This window comes from Lepus europaeus, unplaced genomic scaffold (assembly GCF_033115175.1).
Source record: "Lepus europaeus isolate LE1 unplaced genomic scaffold, mLepTim1.pri SCAFFOLD_29, whole genome shotgun sequence".
Lineage (NCBI taxonomy): Eukaryota > Metazoa > Chordata > Mammalia > Lagomorpha > Leporidae > Lepus > Lepus europaeus.
This window is the reverse complement of record NW_026909167.1, coordinates 1,912,501-1,926,654: the sequence shown is the minus strand read 5'-3', so window position 1 is coordinate 1,926,654 and position 14,154 is coordinate 1,912,501.

Sequence of the window (14,154 nt, the reverse complement as noted above, 5' to 3'; positions counted from 1 at the left end):
GAAAAACCCTGCAAGATATAGACAGCAGCAAAGACTTCTTGGAAAAGACCCCGGAGGCACAGGCACTCAAAACCAAATTAACAATTGGGATTACATCAAATTGAGAAGTTTCTGTACTGCAAAAGTAACAGGAAAGTGAAGAGGCAACCGACAGAATGGGAAAAATATTTGCAAACGATGTAACAGATAAAGGATTAATAACCAGAATCTATAAAGAGATCAAGAAACTCCACAACAACAAAACAAACAACCCACTTAAGAAATGGGCCAAGGACTTCAATAGACATTTTTCAAAAGAGGAAATCCAAATAGCCAACAGACACATGAAAAAATGTTCAGGATCACTAGCAATCAGGGAAATGCAAATCAAACCACAATGAGGTTTCACCTCACCCCAGGTAGATTGGCTCACATACAGAAATCTACCAACAACAGATGTTGGCGAGGATGTGGGGTAAAAGTGGCACTAATCCACTGTTGGTGGAATGCAAACTGGTAAAGCCATTACGGAAGTCAGTTTCGAGATTGCTCAGAAACCTGAATATAACTCTACCATACAACCCAGCCATCCCACTCCTTGGAATTAACCCAAAGGAAATTAAATTGGTAAACAAGCTGTCTGCATCTCAATTTTTATTGCAGCTCAATTCACAATAGCTAGGACCTGGAACCAATTTAAATGTCCATCACCGGTAGACTGGATAAAGAAATTATGGGACATGTACTCTATAGAATACTATGCAGCAGTAAAAAACATTGAAATCTGGTCATTTACAACAAAATGGAGGAATCTGGAAAACATCATGCTGAGTGAAATAAGCCAGTCCCAAAGGGACAAATATCTTATGTTCTCCCTGATCAGTGACAACTAACTGAGCACCTAAAGGAAACCTGTTGAAGTGAAACTGATACTATGAGAAACAATGACTTTATCCGCCCTTGTACTGATTGTCGAGGAACAACTTACTACTTTATTACTCTTAGTATTTTTTTTGTTCTACTTAATACCATTGTTTGAACTCTTTAATTAACACACAATTATTCTTAGGTGTTTAAATTTAACTGAAAAGTGATTCCTGTTAAATATGAGTGGGAATAAGAAACGGAGGAGATGTACAGTTCAGCACATGCTCAATCAGACTTACCCCTAATGGTAGAGTTAGAAACGTGCTAGGGGATTCCAATTCAATCCCATCAAGGTGACATGTACCAATGCCATGTCACTAGTCAAATTGATCAGCTTTAGTTCATAATTGATCACAATGATAGGATTAAGTGTCAAAGGGATCACATAAACAAGACTAGTGTCTGCTAATACTAACTGATATAATTAAAAAGGAGAGAATGATCCAACATGGGAAGCAGAATATACAGCAGACTCATAGAATGGCGGATGTCCTAAACAGCACTCTGGCCTCAGAATCAGCCCTGAAGGCATTCGGATCTGGCTAAAAAGCCCCATGAGAGTATTTCAGGCATGGAAAGCCAAGACACTGTCAAAAAAAAAAAACAAAAACAAAAACAAAAAAACATAAATGAAAGATCTCTGTGAGTGAGATCCCAGTTGAAAGAATGGGCCATTAAAGAAGGAGGTAACTTTCTCTGAAGGGAGGAGAGAACTTCCACTTTGACTATGAGCTTGTCTAAAAAAGATCAGAGTTGGTGAACTCAAGGGCATCCATAGCATTGGCAGCTCATGACAAGAGCCTCAGGTGATTACTGATGTCATAAATAAGAGTGTCAATTGTTAAATCAACAATAGGAGTCATTATGCACTTACTCCCCATGTAGGATCTCTGTCCTTAATATGTTGTACTATGTGAATTAATGGTATAACTAGTACTCAAACAGTACTTTATACTTTGTGTTTCTGTGTGGGTGCAAATTGTTGAAATCTTTACTTAGTATATACTAAACTGATCTTCTGTACATAAAGATAATTGAAACTGAATCTTGATGTGAATGGGATGGGAGAGGGAGTGGGAGATGGGATGATTGCAGATGGGAGGGTATTTATGGGGGGCACTATAATCCAAAAGCTGTACTTTGGAAATTTATATTTATTAAATAAGTTTAAAAAAAAACAGAGAACCCAAGATATGCTATGCATGAAGTTCTCATTTCCTAGCTCAGTTACTAAAACAGCAAAGAAGAAACTCTTGAATAGAATTAGACTCATATTCACCCTACTACTTAGAACAATTTAAATACCTCAAGAAAAGCTAGAGGTCAGAATCAAATCACCCTGCTCTCTAAACTTTTAAGCTACAGGAGCTGACTGACAAACTGAGGAAGTTTCCAACTAAATGCAAACTGTAAAAAAAAGAAAAGTTGCAACATGGAAAATTACAATCAAATATGGGTTGAAAAACTCTAAGAGCAGAGTTCAAAAATCAAAGATCAAAACTTCTTGTCAATTTTTTCCTAACAGAAAACCTGGTTGTTTTAACATTAACATGTAGGACCAAATTCTATCTTCATGTCAATGTGCCTTTTGTATTAATGCTCAATTTCCAGAAACTCATGTGGCCAATTCCATGATAACCTCAGCCAATCTACCACAAATCTACAACACTTTATATTTTCTTCAGCTGATTGTCCTGTTTTGTTCCTCTTTCTCTGTGCCAAACACCATTGTACTTTAGGGCAAATATTACCTTTTCCTTTATTTAAAACATATCTCTTATATTCCATAACTTCACTAAAAGTATGTCTGTGTATCACAGTTTTTTAACCTTTTCTCTTAAATTTGGTTACCATATACTTGTTAGAATTATTCCTTATTCTAAGTAACTTAATTTCTAACAAAAGCTTAGTAAACAATTTTGAACTGACATACTTCAATAATTGATGAAAGCACAGTTACTTGTAGGTCCAGTGCCTTTTATAGAATTTAAGATGTCAAGAGTTCATGAATTTACATTTAGGAGCATTTACCTCTTTCAGGGGTTAATCTGGTAATGCACAACTATAGTAAAAAGTGTGGTCCTTACTAGCACTTCTTGCAGGCTTATGCCAGGTGCTTGGCTGAGGGATCTACACACCTTAAGCTTTTTGATCCTCATCACAGCTTTCTGGGGCTGTAACTATGGTTATCTCTACTTCTCAGTTAAGACATGACAAACATACCCTGATAAATTTCCTCTAGTCACAAGTGAGCATAAATTCTAACATGATAAAAAGCTTCAGAATATTAAATAATATGAACTTACCATGTGTAAAATGTTTATGGAAAATATGTATCATGACAAAGCTATGCATGGATTATCAAAAAATTTTTATACCAAAACAAACATACAATTTTTCTTCCCACAAACTTTTTCAAGTACAATAATGTAGCTCCCGGCATTATTTAAAGTATTTAGAAAAAAAAAAAAAGCTGTCAATTAACAGATAACTCTTCCAAAGCCAAGAAACACTTCTTTAGTGAGCCAGAGTGTTCTGCCCCATTCAGTCCTACAAAGTGATCACAAGCCAAAAAATGTTTCATTCTCAGCCTAAGTCAAATTCTCCATTTTCTCAAACTCCTTATCAACCCAGTTTTCTTTCAGGTAAGCTCCTTCTTGAATCCCAATATCCTGGAGACCTTTCTTGAAGTTTCCAAATTAACACTGCACTCATGCTCCAGTCCTTTCAGAAAGGTCCCTCCTCCCAAATTCTCCTTTCCCCCACTTTTCCTAAGGATTTTCCACAGGCCCCATCTCATATATCCCATGAATCCCTGCTACAGCTCTTGCAAAAGTCATCTGCTTTCAGCAATAATATTCTTCCCTTTTCCTATCTATCCTTGGATGGAGACACACACAAATTACATGTTCTCCCCTCTCCCAGCTCTTTCAAGGCACCTAACCCTGTGGGGAAATTAGTTACATGATGGTGCCCAAAGGAAGTAAGGTGGGCAGAATCCAAAGTTGTTTACCACTAAAACTAATTGGATGCACAACATCAGGGGAGGTGACAAAACTAGTAACAAGTGTATAGACATATGGCTAGTCCTATAGAAATCCCCCCATAAAATGACCGTTTAAGTGATTGGTTGGTCCTTAGCCCTGCCCCAATGACTCTGCAGTTTTGTGCTATAAAAGGTTCTGTTTCGCAGGAAGTAAATGAGTCCTTGCTAGACTTGGCTCCCCGCTGCGTCTGATTGTCTCTGGGATCGGGAGGCTGGGGAACGGGCGAGCGGTGCACTTACCTTTCCTCGGACCCAGTCCATCCTTGTACGGGTGGACTAAGACCCAGCATAACCCTCCTCCAGAGTTTCCCTCCAGTGCTGTCAACCTTGGTCCTGAACTCTAAACCCTGACCTTTTTTCTCAGTCTTTCAAATCCAGAAGTGCTGGGGTTTTACTCTTTGTCAACAGCACACGACTTTCCCCCCAGGTCTACCTCCCATGCCGCCACACCCAAGTCTTCTCGGCCCCCTGATTCCCTGCAGAACCCCAGAGAAACTCAGTCCCCAATATCCCTTCTTCCCCTCCTGTCTCTGTGGCCCCTAATTCTCCTCTAGGTGCCCTTGGACCCCAGATTTCTCCCCATACCTGCGGCCCCTCTCTGCTGCAGGACAGAGGCCCACCTCACTGCCTCCAGGGCTTGGGGATACTTTCCCTTAACCTTGGTGCCCCCAGGCTGCTGACAGCGTCAGTCCGGCCAGACTGACTCACCTGCTGTTCCTGTCCAGGAGGAAGGCACAGGCGGCCAGGTTAAGCCAATGCCGAGCAGCATCTGAAACTCAGAGAGGAGCATGTCGTTGTTGAACTTCAGTATCACTTTCAGGTCCAGCTCCAGCCCCGTGTCCTCCAGGGCCCGGCCGACTCCAGTCTCCTCCTCCTCACATCTGAGCCTCTGCTGCTGGGACCCTAAGAGGCCTGCTGCCAGCAGGTGCTGTGACTGCACTCCACTGAGGTAGGCCCCGGATCTGTCACTGCCTCAAAGATAAACTCAATCACCAGTGAGCTCCTCAGGCCAGCGCCATGGCCGCCACCTCTGCTGCAGTCCCAGGCTCCCCCACGGCAGCCCCAGGCTTCCTCACTGCACAGAAGCCTGAGGTCTAACTTCGCCCCCACCGCCGCTGGGACCACGCTCAAGGCCCGTTGTTTAACCACCGCGGCCGCCATCTTCCCACGCTCAACATTGCCTCCTCCCCACACTTCGCTTCCAATGTTGCAGCCTTGCCAGGATTCATGGCTGCCACTGTCGCAGCCGTCCCACTCTTTGGGGCCACCCTACTCTTCGTGCCTGCGGCTGCCGCCCCCACTCTGCAGGGCAGCCCCACTCTTCATGGACTCAGCCTCCGCCAACGTCCAGAATTCGTGGTTGCTACTTCTGCCGCTTGGTGATATCGCACCTGCTGTGTCACACGCCCGGCCCCGCCCCTTCCTCCTGGTCTCACTTGTCCCCCTCCTACTTTCACTTTCATCTGTCCCGTGGACTCCATGGAGTTGACCCTCTGAGAGTTTTTTCCTTACCAGTGACCTGGGGGTATAGGGCCCTCTTCTGACATCTCTAAGTAGTAAACTTCTACTACTTCATAGATGTGGTTGAGTTGCCTTGACTCACACTGAATCTAACTTTACTGCTGGTCATAGTTCTCCTAGAGCGGCCACCTTGGTAGAAATAAGCTAGAAACAGATCAGACAAGTCTCAAGGGCATCTGGAAATCTTAATATGTGTCCTGTAGAAGGAATGCCTGGTCGTTGGCTGCACACTCCCCTGGGCCCTCCGTTCCCTCTGTGACGTGTCCTGCCTGGTGGCCATGGTTTTGTGTGAACTGCATGCTCCTAGACACGGCGTGCACTGCAATGTCACTAGATGATGGACAGTAACAGTCCCATCCTCTGATGGCCACTGTTGTATATGCAGTCTGTCAGTAACTGTCACGTTGGCACGTGGTGACTGTTTTCTTAGAAGTTCTGTAATGGAGGTTAATAGCTCCCAGGTGTGTGAGTATCCAGGCCATACTAATTGCGGTTGAGTGGTGGAAACCAGGCCCTCAGGGCACATGGCTTTCTGTAATTCTCTAATCATCTTCAATGTATATATATATACTGTATTTATTTATTCTCAAATAAAAATTATGTTTAGAGACATCACAGAGAATAGGACAAGAATATCTGAATTGTTTGTTATAGCCTCCTTTAAGTCAGAAGTTTGTGTTGCTTGTGTTTAACTCCCAACTCTCCAATAAGAGTTTTTGAAGCTTCCGATTCTTTCTTCCATAGTGCAATGATAATTGATAAGATAAACAATCATAGTTTCAATTATATACATACATATTTAGAGATTTTTTTGAATATGTATTTTTGGCACAATCCACTCTAATTGATCCTTCTAGCTGTTAAAATTTCTTGTTTCACAGTATAGTTAAGAGTGTTTCCCAACACAGATTTTCAACTCTTTCATGTTCATATTAGAGACAAAATATATTATAAAATCTCATTTTGTTGCAGTTATACTTCACAATAAAAACAATCTACACACTAATTGAATATCCCTATTTTGATTTTTTTATGTGTTTGTACATAAAGATTGAACTGACAACAAAGAAAACTAGGTTAAAGTAAATGTCAAAGGGGCCAGTGCTGTGGTGCAGTGGGTTAACACCCTGGCCTGAAGCACCAGCATCCTATATGGGCACCGGTTCAAAACCCAGCTGCTCCACTTCCAGTCCAGCTCTCTTCTGTGGCCTGGGGAAGGCAGTGGAGGATAGCCCAAGTCCTTGGGCCCTGCACCTGCATGGGAGACCAGGAAGAAGCACCTGGCTCCTGGCTTCGGATTGGTGCAGCACCAGCCATGGCATCCATTTGGGGAGTGAACCAGCAGATGGAAGACCTTTCTCTCTGTTTCTCCTTCTCACTGTCTGTAACTCTCTCAAATAAACAAAATATTTCTTAAAAAAAGTAAATGTCAAAGCACATTGTCATGTTCTAGTATTTAACAATCTGAGTAAGAAAAGTTAATAAAATACATGTTCTTTTTAAATTACAATTGTTTGAAATATTAATTTTTAATAATATGCATATATGTGAACCTTTTGAGGACCCTCTTCCTACATACAGTGGTAGAGCAAAGCCTGAACATCTGCATATTGTAATAAGAGGATAGAAGTAGCACTAATTAATTGTGATAAGAGGATAAAAGAAGCATGAAGCACTTTACTAAAGAGCCTGAGGTATAAGCTTCCAATGTTAAAAACTTGGAAAAGAGTGTTACTGGGGCCAGTATTGTGGTATAGCAGGTTAAGCCATTGCTTGCAAAGCCAGAGACCCATATGGGTGCTAGCTCCTTTGTGGCCACTCTACTTCTGATCCTTCTCCCACATGTGAGACCTGAATGAAACTCCTGGCTCCTGGCTTCAGTCTGGCCCAGCCCTGGCCATTGTGGCCATTTGTGGAGTGAACCAGCTGAGGGAGATTTCTATCTCTCTATGTCTCCCTATCACTCTATAAGTTTGCCTTTCAAATGCATAGATAAATAAATATTTTAAGAAGGAAAAGAGTGGCATTTTCAAACTCAATGACAAAAGGAGTTTGCATACATTTTATATGGTAGTTGATATGGCTGCATTATTGGCTGCACTTGTTAATTCTAAATCACTATACATACATTCTGAAGCAGAATTATTATGTGATGGGAATCAAGATTCTCACTGTTAAGGAGGGAGTAGAGATGATGAGTAGGGAAGAATGAAGCATGTAATATTGAACTAAATATATAGTATAAATTCATGTTTTCTTGATATAGATATTTTACCAAAAACAAGGAAAAGTTTCTCTCTGCTTGCAGACCAATATTTAAGAGTCAAGAACTGATGCATGAAAGCAGGTTAATTCAAGAAGCCAGAAATGTTGGGAGAAGGAGGATGTGATTGTCACCAAGACTATCGCAGCATCTCAGGGTAGCAGGATTGTCTCAGATGAGACCAGAATGGGGGAATCAGGACTAAGGGGCATCAATGATAGGCCCTGCTGCATGTTGGGCTCCGGCCAGAAAATAAGAAGGCTGCTCAGAGTCAAAGAGGTTAACTTTGAGCCTGTAGTCACAAATCCCAGCCTCTGGTCCTGCTGACTGGGGTAGGCTATATTACTTGGCAAATTCAGCTGACTTTCTCAAGACCATATTCTAAAATCCTCAAGCAGGCATAACTTGTTTCTTAAGCATAAGTCTAGTCACAAATACAACAGTTTTTACAAAGCAAAATGGAGTCATTTGGGCTACTATCACAGTTAAAATGCTGCATGTAAAATCTTTACTGCTATGTGTATTATGATGAAGAGTAAGATTCTGGTTTTTTTTTATTTTATTTTATTTTATTTTAACTGGGGTATCTTTGAAGCCTCACCCAAGTGGCTTCTACTACTTTTCTACATCTAGGGAGGCTGTTAAGAAAACCCAAGTGTTCCTTCTTTGCACCAGTATGAGTTCAAGTCAAACACAGGGTCCTTATCCCAGCCCAAACTGTAACCCTTACAAAACCAGAAACAAATCTTCTTTCCCTGCTATTTCAAGTTATGTGTTTGAACCTCCTGGAAAGCCACTCTTCTCTCTCCAGAAATTCATTTTGTGTGAAATAATACATAACAGATTCTCATAGTCTATGTGTGTGTGTGCACACATGGAATCATTGTTCTCAATATCCAAAGTTTGAGTGAGAGTCTTGTTTGTTTCTACACAATGGCAATAACATGTATCCACATAGGTTACTTAATATGGTTACTCCTGCTATTAGCTGAGTGGGCCTAAAAGTAACTTCTTCTCTGTAGCAGCATGCATACCTCATAATCTGATCCTCAGTTTTTATGCCATTCTCCAATTAAAGGCACCCAAATTCTTCAGATGAATGACTGAGTTAAGATGAGGCAAGTAATATACAAAATAAGCCAGGAACATCTTGCAGCACTAGAAGTAAAGAAGTGCTAAAAAGAAATGGTTGTGAGTATGGTCAAGGATTCAGAAACCAATTGAAAAATCTCCTGATGGCCAAAGTCGGAATATGTCCATAAGAAAGTAAATGAAATATCATTGGAATATACCCAAGATATAAAATAGCTATCTATAAATCTACACTTACAGAAACAACTGGATGCATAAATACATATGATAGAGCATAAAAACCCTATGCAGAAGAGTTTAGAGATAATTTACATGTAAACTCTGCTCTCATGGAGAAGTTGTAGCATTCCAAACTGCTAGTGTAAGCTGTTCATAACAGCCTTCATCTAAAAGTAACAGATGTAGCCAGTGTTGTTGTGCAGCAAGGTAAGCTGCTGTGAGCAATGCTACCATCACATATTAGAGTAGTGATTTGATTCCCAGCTACTCCACTTCCAATCCAGCTTCCTGATAATATGCTTCCCAGGGTTGGGGATGGGAAAGGCAACAGAATATGGGTCAAGCATTTGGATTCCTGCAACAATGTAAGAGACCCTGGGTAGAGTTCTAGGCTATTGGCTTTAGCCCATAGTAACCTTGGCTGCTACAGGCATTTAGGGAGTGAATTATTTCTGCCGATTGCCAGGTTGGTCCAGCCACCCCTGTGTGTTGGCAGATAAAAATCTACTCAGGGGCACATTCAGGTAGAAAAAATGTGAGGGCCAGGGGACTGCAGATTCACAGGTCTGAGCCCTGCCTTTCAATGTTCATATACTTTTATTTGCTTTACATGGGTCAGGGTTGAGGGTCAGGTAGCCTAAACAATCTCTTGTGTAGGCATGTCTTGTTCCCTAGGGCTGTGGCCTTTTGCATGCTCTAGGTCAGCCTCTGCAGACACAAGTCTTGCCTGTTTCTCCCTGCCTCCAACCTTTCACATACATTTTAGAAAACCAAGAATTTGACAGAAGTGGTAGTTAATAGAATGACAAGTCAGCTACTAAAATGTTCAAAGCATGAGGGAGGGAGTAGTTGGTGATGGAATATGATGCCATCGCATTCAATGGCTTCTAATATCTTTATTGCTCATCAGTGAAGTTTGATACTGTTCATCAATGAAATATTTTCATTTTTCCCAACCTGAACTCATTCATCAATTCAGACTCTTAAGGAAGAAGCTTGAATAATAGAAAAAGTAGAAACATGGTAATATGTGGCCTTACTATTTCCCTGGGAGCTATATCACAGTGCTAAGATGATGTCCAGCATCTAGTATTATCACATAGATACTCAATTAATATTTATTGAATAGCTTTATGATGACAAAAATGTCAAAACAACCTAAGTGGCCAATAAATTTAACCTACCTTTGTTTAAGAAGTTATCACATATCTATTTAATGGAACATCACAGTCATAAAAAAATGCTTCCAAAAACTATCAATGTATGACATGAAGTGGTGGTTAGTCTGGTGATTAAGGTGCCTGCATCCCATATCAGAGTGTCTGGGTTCAAATTGCACTCTAGCTCTTTAGTCCAGCTTCCTTAGCCACAGGAGATCATTTAAGTAATTCGATCCTTGCAGATGAGAAATCTGGAATGAGTTCTTGGCTTCTTGCTTTCTCCCTGCCTATCCTGCATTGTTGCAGGCATTTGGAAAGTAAACCAGTGGATGAGAGTGCTCTGTTTCTCTGTTGTGTCTCTCAAATAAATAGTAAAAATTTTTAAGAGCCAGGATAAAACATTGCAGATACATTATATCTGTGTAAAAAATCAGGATAAGAAAAGGGATCAACACTATAAAAGCTGTGGCTTTGGGGGCTGGCACCGTGGCATAGAGGGTAAAGCTGCCGCCTGCAGTGCCAGCATCCCGTATGGGCTCCAGTTCGAGTCCTGGCTGCTCCACTTCCAATCCAGCTCTCTGCTATGGCCTAGAAAAACAGTAGATGGCCCAAGTCCTTAGACCCCTGCACCTGTGTGTAAGACCCAGAAGAAGCTCCTGGCTCCTGGCTTCAGCTCAGCCCAGCTCCAACCCTTGCGGCCAGCTGGGGAGTAAACCAGAGAATGGAAGACCTCTCTCTCTCTGCCTCTCCTTCTCTCTCTGTGTAACTCTAAGTTTCAAGTAAATAAATAAATCTTTAAAAAAGAAAAATACCTTACCAAGCTCACAAAAACTTGGGTATTTTTTTTCTTTTTACTTTAATCTAATACAATGTGGTTCATTTTGGAAAAAAGGGAAATGCTGAAAAGATCAATCAGAAAAAAAAAGCAGTACCTCCATCATCCAAGAATGCCACTACCAATACCCAAGTAGGTTCTGCTTTTTGTCTGGCCTTTCCCCCTCAAGCCAATTATTTGATACATCATAATCTATTTATGTACAACAGTGTTTAGCCTTATAATTTGTTTGCAGCTTTTCACTGGAAAAAAGAAAGATCAGAGCCACATCTTTACTCAAATTCAAAAACCTCTTGGGGATGAAGCCATTGAAGAAGGGAAGCCTGCTGGAGAGCGGGGTTGTGTGGGGGTTAGGTCCACCTCCAGTGGAGACTTCAGAAATCTGCCCCCGTGAGGACTTCTGGAGAAGCTGTTCTGCATGGCTTAATGAAGTGAAACCTCTGAGTTTTCCACTAAAATGATGGAATCGCCATCCGGAGGGCCAGATAGGCTGCATTGGCAGACATCATTTTTAATCCTCAACACACCCCTGTGAAGGGTATTCTTATTTTTCAGATAAGAAAACAGGCTCAGAAAGGTTATAGTCCCCTCCATCACCCCCAGAACACCACCCCAGAATGCTATATCATCCTGGGGCAGGATTCTAGTACGAGCCACACACACACAGAACCTTGGGTCCAGAGGGCCTGGCAAATGGGACCCATAGAGGCCTTTGAAGCAGATGTGAGAGTCCATCCTGTAGTGAGATTTTTGTACAGAGATGAGACACCAAAGCCTTTAACAGGAAGTATTTATTATTTATGCCAGTATAAGGCCCAGGTGGATTTTTATTCAAAAGCCTAAGACCCAGAGAGGGGTATTTTCTCTTTTTTTGTTCTTAAGATTTATTTATTTTTTTGAAAGTCAGAGTTACACAGAGAGGGGAGAAAGAGAGAGAGAGAGAGAGAGAGAGAGAGAGAGAGCTCTTCCATCCACTGGTTCATTCCCCAGATAGCCACAATGGCTGGACTGCACCAATCTGAAGCCAAGAGCCAGGAACCAGGAGCTTCTTCCAGGTCTCCCACGTGGGTGCAGGAGCCCAAGGACTTGGGCCATCTTCTACTGCTTAACCAGGCCATAACAAAGAGCTGGATGGGAAGTGAGGCAGAAGTCTTTTTCTTCATGCAGCCAAACGCAGCTTCTCCAGTCTGCTGCTGATAGAGGTCCCACGAGGCTCAGCCTTTGCCACTCTGTGAACTTCTCTCACCACAAGAGCACTCAGAAGGATGCCTGGACAGCTCAGAATCTGAAATAAGTTTCCCACAACCTAAGGGATACCTCCCTCTTGTCATCTTCCTGAGAAATAGACTCAAGTATACATTGACTGGAGAGGAGGTAAAGAAGATATGTATGTCGTGTTGGATCAGAATCAGCAGCAAGGTTCAAACTGATGTCACATACCTTGCTGGATTCATGGATATGTGTGAGATGGAACAAATATCAACATTGAGAAGACAGGTTTCTCATGAAAGATCAGTGGAGTAACCAAAAATTTCCAGAACTCTGAAAAATAACAGATGTGTGAAACTGCTGATGGAGATAAAACAAGAGAAAATAATTATATGAGACTCAATGAACTGGTGAAATTTATTACAATTTCAAACATTGGCATCTCTGAAAATTGTGAATAAAATTTCTTATTTCAAGTGTCCCAGACTTTTTTTTTTGACAGGCAGAGTGGACAGTGAGAGAGAGAGACAGAGAGAAAGGTCTTTCTTTTGCCGTTGGTTCACCCTCCAATGGCCGCCGCGGTTGGTGTGCTGCGGCCGGTGCACCGGGCTGATCCGATGGCAGGAGCCAGGTGCTTCTCCTGGTCTCCCATGGGGTGCAGGGCCCAAGCACTTGGGCCATCCTCCAATGCACTCCCTGGCCACAGCAGAGAGCTGGCCTGGAAGAGGGGCAACCAGGACAGAATCTGGTGCCCCGACCAGGACTAGAACCCGGTGTGCCGGCGCCGCAAGGCGGAGGATTAGCCTAGTGAGCCGCGGCGTCGGCTCCAGACTTTTGAACTTTGTGCCTAGTACCAAGAACAATTCCTAATGAGTTATTATTGGCCTGATGCTTGGAGATTATGGCTCTCATCTGCAGAAGTAATTTTTAGTGATGGACTCCAGGTTTTCATCAAACAGCAGAGTTACACGAGAGAAAAAGATGTATCTGCTGATTCACTCCCCAAGTGGTCACAAGTGCAGTGGCTGGATCATGCAGAAGCCAAAAACCTGGAATTCAGCTGGGTCTAACATGAGTGGCAGAGACACAACCACCTGAGGTATCATCCTCTGCTTCCTGGGCATATTCACTGGAACCTGGACCCTAACCAGGACTTGACTGACACTCTAATATGGGATACATGTGTCCCAAGTAACACCTTAATCTTCTGCTTCATGATTCCTGTCCTCTGGGGTAGCTTCTTCTAGGTACCTAGCTATGGCAAGATTTTACCAAAGTCAAACTATAAATCTTGCTATCCTGACACCAGGTCCATCTGAATATGTATATTGACCTGATCTTTCACACAGAACTGTTCATAGCAGTTTCTGAAATGTAAAAATAAGCAGCTTTTTGAGTGCCTTTATTTGGCTCTCAGGTAGCCAGGAATTCCCAAAGATTAAAGCCAGGAATCAAATCTGGGGCAGAACAACTCAGGTGGAGAGCCTCCCCATGATTTTAGTTTAATGAAAATAGGAGGGTGGTTGCTAATGCCTCAAGGGAGTTTAGGAGAAAAACGTCCCTCTGGGAAGATTTTTTCTGAATCCACAGTTTAGAAAAATGTGAAAACAATGGGCTGGTGCCGAGGCTCACTAGGCTAATCCTCCGCCTTGCGGCGCCGGCACACCGGGTTCTAGTCCCGGTTGGGGCACTGATCCTGTCCCGGTTGCCCCTCTTCCAGGCTAGCTCTCTGCTGTGGCCAGGGAGTGCAGTGGAGGATGGCCCAAGTGCTTGGGCCCTGCACCCCATGGGAGACCAGGAGAAGCACCTGGCTCCTGCCATCGGATCAGCGTGGTGCGCCGGCCACAGCGCGCCAACCGTGGCGGCCATTGGAGGGTGAACCAATGGCAAAAGGAAGACCTTT